At 32.7% G+C, this 11,455-nt stretch overlaps 1 long non-coding RNA gene across 1 annotated transcript; it reads left to right on the forward strand.

The window, feature by feature from the left end:
- The first annotated feature begins 1,565 nt into the window (after nucleotides 1-1,565).
- On the forward strand, nucleotides 1,566-10,882 carry LOC141278667 (uncharacterized). The gene is made up of 3 exons (XR_012331703.1): nucleotides 1,566-1,587; nucleotides 4,452-4,582; nucleotides 10,870-10,882. It is a non-coding gene; the product is annotated as an uncharacterized lncRNA (long non-coding RNA).
- Nucleotides 10,883-11,455: the final 573 nt, after the last annotated feature.

Below are 11,455 nucleotides of genomic sequence, written 5' to 3' on the forward strand. Positions count from 1 at the left end.
TCACTTTAAGAAGTAACATAAAATATGTATCCATGAGGGTTAAAATATAAATATTACTTAACAGTCTATCACTACATAACTAGTTTTGAAGATACATGTTTTGAATATACATGCAGCATATATTAGCACTATAAAAGTAGTCTCATGTGACAAATATAAAAATAAATTCTCATGTATATTCACGTAACATAAGAGAAGATTGTGACCTTCAGAAAAGCCCTGTGTTGGAAATATTTTTATCATAATCTGCATTCCTATTTCCCTTAAGTGCCAGAAAAAAACTACTGATTTTTTCATAAGAATTAAATAAGAAAGAAAGGAGTCAAAGCACTTCTTTTATTGTACTCAAACTCAGCCACATATCTGGGAAATGGTAGTAGTGGTGGAGGCAGGGATACTGTGGGAATTTTCACCTAGCAGCACATAGTGTTGTAAACTAATAAACACCAAATTTGCTTCTTTATCTTCCTCTTCACTTCTTCAGATAATTCCCAAATGACATCAGCTGCAGAAAGGGAAGCCTTCAAATCAGACTGAGAAATGAAAAAGGATTGCACACTGAGTTAAGCATCTGTCTGATTTGAAGATTGAATTCTAGTTCTATATGCCATGTTTTTTTCTCATACTAGAGACTGACCATTATTAAATATTAGGATGTGTGATAAAATTCTGGCCTACTATGAATTTTCAACCAAAGGAAAGAAAACCATTTCAGGAAACTGCCAATATATCAATAAGATACTGAAATTTAATGATATAATTTGTGTTGTAACATTTTGAAGGGATATTAGAGGCCAGAGTCAAACTCATTTTCAGATGCAGAGGCAGTTAACAATGAATTAATGACTTGTTCTAGGTCATTGTTAGCTTTTATTAGATGTAAATTGCATATTTTATTTAGTTTCCTAGCTCTTGTATGCCTAGTGGTACTTGACTTTTTTCCCCACTATGATATAAGATTATTCATATATTGGATGGGGAGTTCATAACAGTGAGGTAATCCTACCCCCAAGAAAGAACAGAGTGGTAATGAGATGCAGTTGGGAGGATGGATCTAGTTTAGAAATTCCCCTTGCCCTTCTTCACAGTTCAGATTGAAGGGACTTTTTATGAGAATTAAATGTTGTAGACTAGGGTTTTAATTAATTCCCAGCATTCTGAGGGAATTTACAGGAGTGATATGTTATATTGTAACAAAGAAATTATTGGATATAAACATCATGCCCACAGTACCCTTTAAGATATAGCCTGAGAGAGAGAGAGAGAGTGGGAACGGCGTGGTGGGGGGAAGGAGAGTGTAAATAAAGGGGCAGAAGTCCAATTGCAAGCTTCCTGGACATGTTTTTTATGCTAAGTAAGTGGCACTCAGTATCCACTCCCTCCTGAGTATATTTTCAGCACTGCATAGAAGCAGAGCCTATCCACTCCATAGTAACAAGAGAAGTGGAGGACAAATAGTTCTTTTGTTAAATCCTTGTGACCTTTTTAGTAATCTCTTTAATTATTTTAATAGGAAAAGTAAAAGATTTGAAAATAGGCATAAGAAATTCACGGAAAGAAGTGTCAAAGAATCTCAAGAGTAAAGTGGTATGTAAAGAATTTCTTACCAGTTTCTAATACTTAAGTCTGGTCTCTTGTTTGATAGTTATAACAAGTTTAATCATAGTGGCAGTGGAATAGAGGTCATTTTATCTGGTATAAATAAGATGGAAACTCTGTCCCATTATCCACGTCCCCCAAGGAAGTGATCTGATTACCTTTGAGTTGGAACAGAGGGGGTAGATGGGATGGAGCAGAGGAAGCAAACTGTTATGGCATCTCCAGATCATTGAGTATCAGTGTCTTTGCCATCTTGTTAAAAAATGACAGCCTTATTTTGTTCACTTTTCTTTATATTGCCTAGTTGTAATCTGCCTGTGACTTTTAAAATTTTTTGCCAGAGTTATTCTATGATCTGTGGCGAATTAGTATCTCTTCTTGGATTTTCTGGGAACTCCCTGAGTATGGAGGATAATAATGTGTCTGAGAATCGGATTTTCGGCAGTGTATGGAGGTTGATTAGGTTTTAACTTTCTATTCCATTCCCTTTCATTAGAATTTTGTTTTAAAACTCCCAGGGAAGAGAAGTTAAACTATTTTACTCCAAGATTTCAATATATAAAAAGGTCGCTGTAGCATAGCTACTCCTTAGTTAAATATAGGGGCTTAAAGAAGAAAGAACATCAACTCTATATTTGTTTAAAACAAAGAATCTAGATATATTTAGAATGACAGATTAGACTTGGACACTTCTAAGGCAAACTGAAAGTTATAGTTCTTTATGGTCTCTATTCTTTAGAGATTACCAGTATATATTTTTACCTAGTATCTCTACAAGAACCCTGATCTTCTGGCTGTTAGCTAAGAAAGGGTTAGTTGGGAAGAAGGGATTAGGTATTTATTGAACATCTCCACTGTGCCAGGTACTGTATTATATGTTCTACGTTAAAAAAAAAATGAATACAGTAATTTTATGAGGTGTGTGTTCTTTATTTTTTAGACCACACATATGTGTACGCACACATACACAAGACACACAAAAGACTTAGAAATTAAGAAAATTAAATGTATATTACCCCTAGGATATGAAGTATTTTTTGAGACTTTAAGATTCTTCATCTCTACCATTTGTGAGCTGTGATCACTAGATCCTATCTGATTATTTGAAGTTCTGATGGAAAAGAAAAAGGTTTCTGACTTAATCTTTAGACTGTTACCAACAGCTCACTGAAATTGGTGGCAGAGGAAGAGGGAGAATTTTTTCACAGCCAGTCCTTCTGTGATACTGAAGGATGCAGCTTGAGAAGTTGTTCTCTGATTTAACCAAATGTGTCAATCACTGATCTCCATACAGTCAGAGAGCAGGGGATGAAGATAGGGGGCATAACTGAATTGCTTTTAATTCTCTTCAAGCCTTTCCAACTCCGGGGCAAAACCTCTTTCCTCCAGGTAGCCATCTTTTCTTAAGGCATACGTCTTAACGGGGCTTCTCACAACTACATGGTGCTCCTCTGATCAAATTTCCATACTATAGATATTCCCAAATGATATTTTTAAAACTTAAATCCAGTCATGTTACTCACTTTTTAACCTTCTAGTGACTTCTCATTGTCATTAGGATAAAGTTAAACATTCTTAAACTGTTTTATTAGCCCTTATATCATCTCACCACTATGATCTGGGAAATGAGGGATAATTTTCAGGAGAAAAGTGAATGGGTAATATCACCAGATGCAAAACAAATATTTCTGTGTAAATATATTGAAGTCTATAATTTTCAATAAATACCCCTAAGTTTTTTACCTTATAGGAAAGTTCACCTGCTTTTTAGAGATTTTGAATAATTTTAGGGAATGCCTGAATTTTTTTCTGTCTTGTTTTTTTAAAAAATATCTGATTCCAAAGCTCAGGAAACAGTATGTGTTAGCAAACCTCAGACTATTGCTTTGAAACCGTTTTACAAAACTCTTTCTGACTAAAACTTACTCAGTTATAGAGTATAAAGGAGAAATATAGAGCATAAAATATATTGTGTTCTTATTCATCAAAGGAAAATCATCAGTACCTTTTCTTAGAATGGAAACATGACATATGATAACATTCACATGCTCTTCATGTTTCTATTATATGTTGGAAGGAACATTTGAAATGAAGGAAATATAGATAAATAAAATTACTATGTAGGACTAACCACTTTGATTTTTTTCCAACCATTTTTCAGTTCATGGTCTGCTTGTATCTCTCTGCTAATATACTTTGAAGAGGCAGAGTTCTTCTCAGTGATTGCTATGACTTTGATTCAGCACAGCAAAGACAAGCTAGTTGGGATAAATGGATATTCAATTTTTTTCTGTTTGCTAAAGATCATAGAGTTACACTTGTAATGGGTGGTTCCTGCCTCTCTCAGTTAAATCAGCACAATTGAAATATGCTTTGTTGTTTTAAATAACATCTTGAGCAGGCTATGTACCCGCCGACAAACATAGTTGGGAAATATATTTGACATAATCTTATATACTGTTCAATTATAAAAATGAGGAATCTTATTTCTTGAGTTACTACTTTGGATCTCCCAAATCCAAGTCACTCTTTTGTAAGAAGATATAAGTGTTAGACTATTTATTTCATCTACGACTTACTAGAAAGAATAGTCAGAAGACATGATTGAATCATCACTCTGCTATGTAACAACTGAATAACCTGTGCTAAGTTGCTTAAATGATTTTAGCTTCAGTTTTTCCAGCCATGCAATGGAGCAGTAGCATTAGTTTCTGAGAATTTTGAAAGGATTAATAGATGATTTACTTGAAAGTGTTTTGTACATAGCAAAGAGCTATTTTTGTTATTATTTGAGAGATTTAGGCAACAATTTAGTGTTTTTTTCTTTTACAATGAAGTATTTTGGTTAAAAGGTCATGAGGTGTGAATGTAACAAAGGAGTTACAGAAGAATAATGTCATTTTAGCTGGCATAAACAGCCTGCATCGCAGTCATTACACAGAGAACTACCCACAGTATCTTTGTGTCTCACAGTGTATTTTACGTGAGTATGGATTTAACACTGTAGTGTTAAATCATTGTGGATTATTTTTTTACTGTTGTGTAATCTAACCTATGTCTTTTATGTATCCCATGAGAAATTTATTTAACAAATTTTGAAATGCACACCATAAAGGAAAGCATAGATAAATATGACTATTAAAATAAGACACCATCAAATACAAATTTAAACAACTGCTTAAAGACAGTATGTGTTACACAAATATAAAGCAAAAAGGATCTAAATGTCAAATGTGTACAGATCTTACAAACCAGTAAGGAAAAAAAAAACTAGTAGAAGAATTGGCAAACATATTAAAAGGGAATTCAGAGAAGAAGAAACTGTGGGAGCCAGTACATTTATGAAAAAAAAATGAATGGTGTATAAAATTGCAAATTCAAAGTAATGTCAAATATTTACTTGTCAGGCTGGAAATAAAATACTAACATTCTGAAAGTACCAACTGTTATCAAGGATATGGAGCAAAGAAAACTTAGATATTAGGCTGATGAGAATAAATAAAGAATAAAGCATTTTGGAAAGTAATTGAACAAAATTTAGTAAAGTTGAAGATATGTATATTCCACAGCTCATCATTTCTACTCATAGTTAATTCCATGAAAAAAGTTTTTATATGTCTAAGAACATTTATTAGAACATTGGGTATAAGAGCAAAGTATTTGAAATGACTTAAATGTTCATCAAAAGGAGAGGGTTGGGACTTCTCTGACAGTCCAGTGGTTAAGACTCCGCAGTTCCACTGCAGGGAGCATGGGTTTGATCCCTGGTCAGGGAAGGATTCCCATATGCCCCATGGTGTGGCAAAAAAAAAAGGAGACGGATAATTTATTTGCACTATACTTTTTACAAATAATATTATTTAGCGGTTAAAATATTTGAAGTGGACTACATGTATCAACAAAGATCAGTTTCACAAATATAATTTGAAGTAAGAAAATTAGAATGGAACTTTCAGTATTGTGACATATTTAAAAATATAAAAATGTACAAAACAATACTGTGTATTATGTATGAAGTAAAATTATGAAATATGAGGAATGAAAAACTACAGTTCAGGATAGCAGTTCTGTCTTGACAAAGGAAAGAAATGAGGGGCATGAGATCAAAGAAATAGAACACAGGGAATATTAGTTGTATTTATAGTAATTCTATTAAAAAAATATTGATGAGATTTTAGCTTCCAGAATTGTTGCACTAGTAAATTTAATCAGCAGTCCTGCTGAAAACACCTGGAAAAGCTGGTTTACAAAGCATAGAAAGTCATCTGTTTGAAGAAACTGGCAAGTTAGCAAGACTGAAAAATTAATGAACCAAGCATTGGAGAAGCTGTAATTCAGTCAATGGGAATCTGGCATTTGGGGCTGCCTTAGCCTTGGCGGTATTTGTCAATTCTGGAAGAGGTGACTTAGAGGCCAAGACTCTTAACTGATCTGACAGTCTTGTATACTAGCAACATAAAAATTGGAGTACAGGAATTTCCTTGAGGAAGAATGTATCCCAGATAAATCCACCATCTTTGGGCTGGGATCCTGAAGTGTTAAAATACAAAATCAAGTTTTTTAGCTAGATGTAGGATGACTTTCTGAGAGAGTGAAGCCCAGCGTCAGTTAGCTTTAGTCAGAAAGACTTGATTTAGTTTATTCGGGTTTGCTATTTCCCCTATATCCCCAATAGAAATTGTCAAAATTGTGGTTACTTTTGGAGGGAAGAAGGGAGATAGCTAGTAACGGAAGAGGACAAGGAGGGAGCTTGTTGGTGTCAGCAAATATCTTGTTTCTTAGCCTGGATGGTGGTGACAAGATAATTTTGTGATAAATTTTGGGCTGTATATTTTTGTTTTGTGCATTTACAGGCATGTTGAAATATTTCATCCTAAGTAAAGCTAAATACAACTTTTTTGTTGTTTTTTTTTTTTGTGGAAAATGTGAATCTATGTGACTTAAATTTTTTTTTAACATCTTTATTGGAGTATAATTACTTTACAATGGTATGTTAGTTTCTGTTGTATAACAAAGTGAATCATTTATACATATACATATATCCCCATATCTCTTCCCTCTTGCGTCTCCCTCCCACCCTCCCTATCCCCCCCTCTAGGTGATCACAAAGCATCGAGCTGATCTCCCTGTGCTATGCGGCTGCTTCCCACTAGATATATGTTTTACATTTGGTAGTGTATATATGTCCATGCCTCTCTCTCGCTTTGTCCCAGCTTACCCTTCCCCCTCCCCATATCCTCAAGTCCATTCTCTAGTAGGTCTGTGTCTTTTTTCCTTAGTAGGCATTCAATAAATGTTAACTGATTTTCAGCTAAAAAATTGTCAGGTGAAACAGAAAAAAGTATTAAAATTTGAGAAAGCTTGTCCTTAAATGCATGGATGTTTGTTTTATTGGTTGTTTTTTTGTGTCATAAAAAATGATATGTTTCACAAATAACATTTTTATTTGCCAATCATACCTCAATAAGGTTGGAAAAAATTAAAGAATTAAACAAAAAATACTGTTAACAAAATGTACATTCCAAGAAGAGACTGGGGAAAAAAGTCATTGTCACACTCATCCCAAGGAAGCAAAATATTTCATCTGGCTTGTAAACAATTCATAGGTGATATTTACAATAGCTCCAAGTCATTCCTGAACATTTTTTATAGGGTCCACGTTTCTTACTTTATCCACTATAATTTTCTTTATTGAAATTCTTTCGTTTTTCAGAGAAAAATAAAAGAAAATATTATGAAATCATTTCAAAGGGTTTAGAAATAACCACTAACTAATGCAGATGTAGCTCTTTAAGCTAATTCAACAATCCTGTGAAAAGACAGCTAGAAACCAGTATTATAGATTTTTTCCCTTTGAACTATCTGGAATAGTTGCACAGAAAGTAAATTTGGTAAAAGCCATATGAATGGAAATCACATTTTAAAATTTCTAGATCTTCAAACCTTTTCCTTTCAATTACCAGAACATCTCTTTTAGTATACTATATATATTTTTCTTCTCTAAGAGGTCAACTCTACCATTGATTTTGAAAAGTCTTCTGATTGAGTTACTAGGGCATTTTTAAAAGCAGGTGTCTTTCTTTTCCCTCTCAGTGTTCCTGATATCTAAAATATGCATGAATTTTTATTCTTCTGTCACCCCTTATTTGAACCATTTCTTGGTATACTCAGTCAGCATTTGTAGCCCCACTTGCTGGGCTCCTATTTCAGTTGGTGAACAACATTATTGATACTTGTTTACTTTTCTCACTCTAGAGATTGACATCAAGACACACACCTTGACTTAAAATCTTTGTATCTTCCTTCACTAGTAAGAATTTAGTAAACACCAGTTAAATCAGTGAGTGAAAATGAATTCTTAGATATATTCTCTGCAACCTGTGAAACAATGACTGCTTCCTAGGAAACTGAAAACACTGATTGGTTCTTCTCTTATTTATTCCTGGAAATAAATGGAAACAAATGGAACCAGAAACATATTGGAACCCCAAAGGAAAGGCAGCATTATTAGTAGGAGAAGTGATGCAGGGGAGGTTAATGAAGTAAGGAAAAACCCTTGCATAATTAACCAGAAAAAAAATGTCAATGTAATCTTCAGGAAAGGACTTTCATCTTTTTGTTGTTTTTTAATCACTGTTGATCATTATGGAGTTCATGGTATCATCTCACATAATATGATCTCAACAAAAGTTTTGTAATAAAACAAAAATTTAATTATTTGCAAACAATTATTGCAAATATGGAAAACCTAAGGGACTCTATGGACAAATTATGAAAATTAATAAATTAATACTGGATAAGAGATTTTGATGCAAAATAAATATTCAAAAATAAATTATAGTTAAAAAGCAGCAACACAAGAATTTTAGTTTTCAAAAAAATGTTAAATGTACCATTGTGGGAAAATATGAACTATAAATGTTGCTATGTATTAGATTAGAAAGTTCAAAAATGAAATTGGGTTCCCACTTCATACAATATTTAAACAGTCTCTGGGTAGATGAAAGTCTTAACTTAAAATCACAATTTAACAAATGTTATCAATAAATTTGATTATTTTTATTACTGGGTATAATAAAAGGTTTTTAAAATCATTAAAAGTATAAACAACAAAGGTAATTATTGCTAAATATAACTATGACAAAATTTAAAATATCTATTCTGTGACGGACCTCATAAAATATAAAAGACAAATCACAGAAATAAAACCTTTGTATTGTATTATTGACCAATGGTTAGTATTCAAGATTACAGAAAACTTTGACCATTCAGTAAGGGAAGATAACACAGTAGTGAAATGGACAAAAGATAAAGTTGTTCACATAAGAGGGATCGTAAATGGACACTAACCTGTGTAAAATTATTCAGTCTTACTACTAATTAGGAAAATACAAATTAAAAGCACAATGGGATACTATTCTCCAGTCATTAGATTGGGAAAACATTAAATTCTGACAATACCAAATGTTTTAGATATGGTGCAACAGGGAAATCATATGCTCATGATGAGAATGTAGACTGACACAATCACATTAGAAAACATATGGTAATATAAGATAAAATTGAAGATGACCAGATTCTAAGGTACAATTTCACCTCTTTGAACCCAGCCCAGAGAAATTTTTACATAAATATACAAGATAACAAGTAAAAGAAAGATAATTATACTATTGTTTTTCGTGATGAAACTTAGAAACAATCCAATACCAATGTCTGGTAACATGAAAATAGAAAAATAGTGACTGTATTAGTTAACCTAATGCTGCCATAAAAAATTACTACTGACTGGGTGTATTAAACAACAGATATTTATTTCTTACAATTCTGGAGGCTGAAAGTCCAAGATCAAGGAGTTGGTTGGTAGTTTGGTGTCTCCTGAGGCCTCTCCCTGTCTTACAGATGGCCATGTTCTTCCTGTGTCCTTACATGTCCTTTTCTCTGTGTGTGTGCATCCCTGATGTCTGTCTCTCTTCTTAAAAGGACATCACTCCTGTTGGATTAGTGTCTCACATTTATGACTTCAAGTAAACTTAATTACTTCTTTGAAAGCCCTGTCTCCAAATACAGTCACATTAGGGGTTAGGGTTTGAATCTGGAGGGGGACATGATTCAGTCCATAACATTTACATATTCATGTTGTGGATTGCTGTAGAGCAGTAACAGTAAATGAACTATCAATAAGGATGAAACTTAACAAATAAAATAAATGTTAAACACAAAAAGCAAGTATCATAAATTTTTTAGATATGGGAATTAATATAATTTATTGCTTAGAAATAAAATAATGTGTAGTAAACTTATAAATAACTGCATAAATAAAACATTCGAGATAGTCCTTCTGCAGAAGGAGGATTCAGTAGTGTTTGTGTCTACTAGACACTTCAGCTCAGTTGTGGCTGGATGGTGCATATATTCATTGCTCTAATTTTTGTTTGCATTAAAATTTACACTCAAAAGTATATTTTGTGCAACAATTTTGTGTCAGACATTCTTGTAGAATCTTGGCATACATTACTGAATAAGATTCTCTGCTCTCATGGAGCTTGCATTCTATTGCAGTTTAGACCCATTTGTTACATTATATGTTATTTATTTTAGACTCAGTCCTAACTTGCTTTTAGATCTATAATTTTAATGCTGACATTTTTGTAAGCTGCCTTAATTATGTCTGTAAAAATCTCTGGAATATAAACAAACAAATAAATAAATGAATAGAGAAAGAAAATCAGGTAATCCTCACATTGTCAACAGATGGAATACAGCAAGTACATCTGTTAGTTATTTGTTTAGAGCATAATACATATTTTCTTATTTCAGTAATGTTAAAAATATTGATTAAATACCAATAGCCCAACTTAAAAAAGTAACAAAAACATAATATGAATAGCCAATTCAAAATGAAGTAATCCCATGCCAGTAATTGATAAAAACATTTCATTATTATTAGTTATCCAACAAGTACATATTGAAATAATAATTTATATTGCAAGCAAATATATATGTCTATGCCTGCATATATATACACACATAGAAGTTGGAGAAGTTAGTTTTTACAACATTTAAATAAGTTATATCCATATAATATCAAAATTGTAGTTTTGAAAAATGTTGTAACACATAACAAAGACATATTGGAATATTTAGGGAAAAACAGAGGATACAAAATTCTCTTCTGTGACAAATTCTTTGTTCCCAATTATATAATATAAACATGTATGCAGAAAGATGTAAATAATGGTTAACATTTAATGAGTGCTTACTTTGTTTCAGACACTGAGCCGAGGATTTTATCAGGATTATTTCACTACATCCTCATAAGAACCGTATAATGTAGGTACCAATATTATCTTCATTTGACAGATTAGATGAGTTTTAGAAAGATTAAGTTCATAAGACTACTTATTGTGGAATCCAGGATATGTACAAAGTACTGAGAGTCCAGAACCTTAATTACTATGCCAATTTGCAAGTTAACTGGGATTACTCTTCATGATAAAAATATAATAAGGTAGAGATTAAAGTTATAATCCTGCTTCTAATGGTAAGGCCAATGCTGTCCCCAATGTTATGCAAATTTGGGGGGCTTATATTATTATTTGCTTTTGATTCGTTGAAGTGGTATTCCTTATGGCAACAGAAGCTGTGAATATGAGAACAGTTCTCTATTCTTAAGAGTCCTAGGTCATCCTGATACTAGAAGATTGTTGCTTGCCACCTTTTTTTCAAGCTAGAGCTTCCTAATCCCATTTTTCTTCCTTCTCTCTACTCCCCCTTCCTTTTTTCTTTGCATTACCTTCCCCTTATTAACTGTTCATTTCTTATGCAGAGTAGTTTAACTATCATTTTATTGTTTCCT

The sequence above is a fragment of the Tursiops truncatus genome, chromosome 5, assembly GCF_011762595.2.
Source record: "Tursiops truncatus isolate mTurTru1 chromosome 5, mTurTru1.mat.Y, whole genome shotgun sequence".
Classification (NCBI taxonomy): Eukaryota; Metazoa; Chordata; class Mammalia; order Artiodactyla; family Delphinidae; genus Tursiops; species Tursiops truncatus.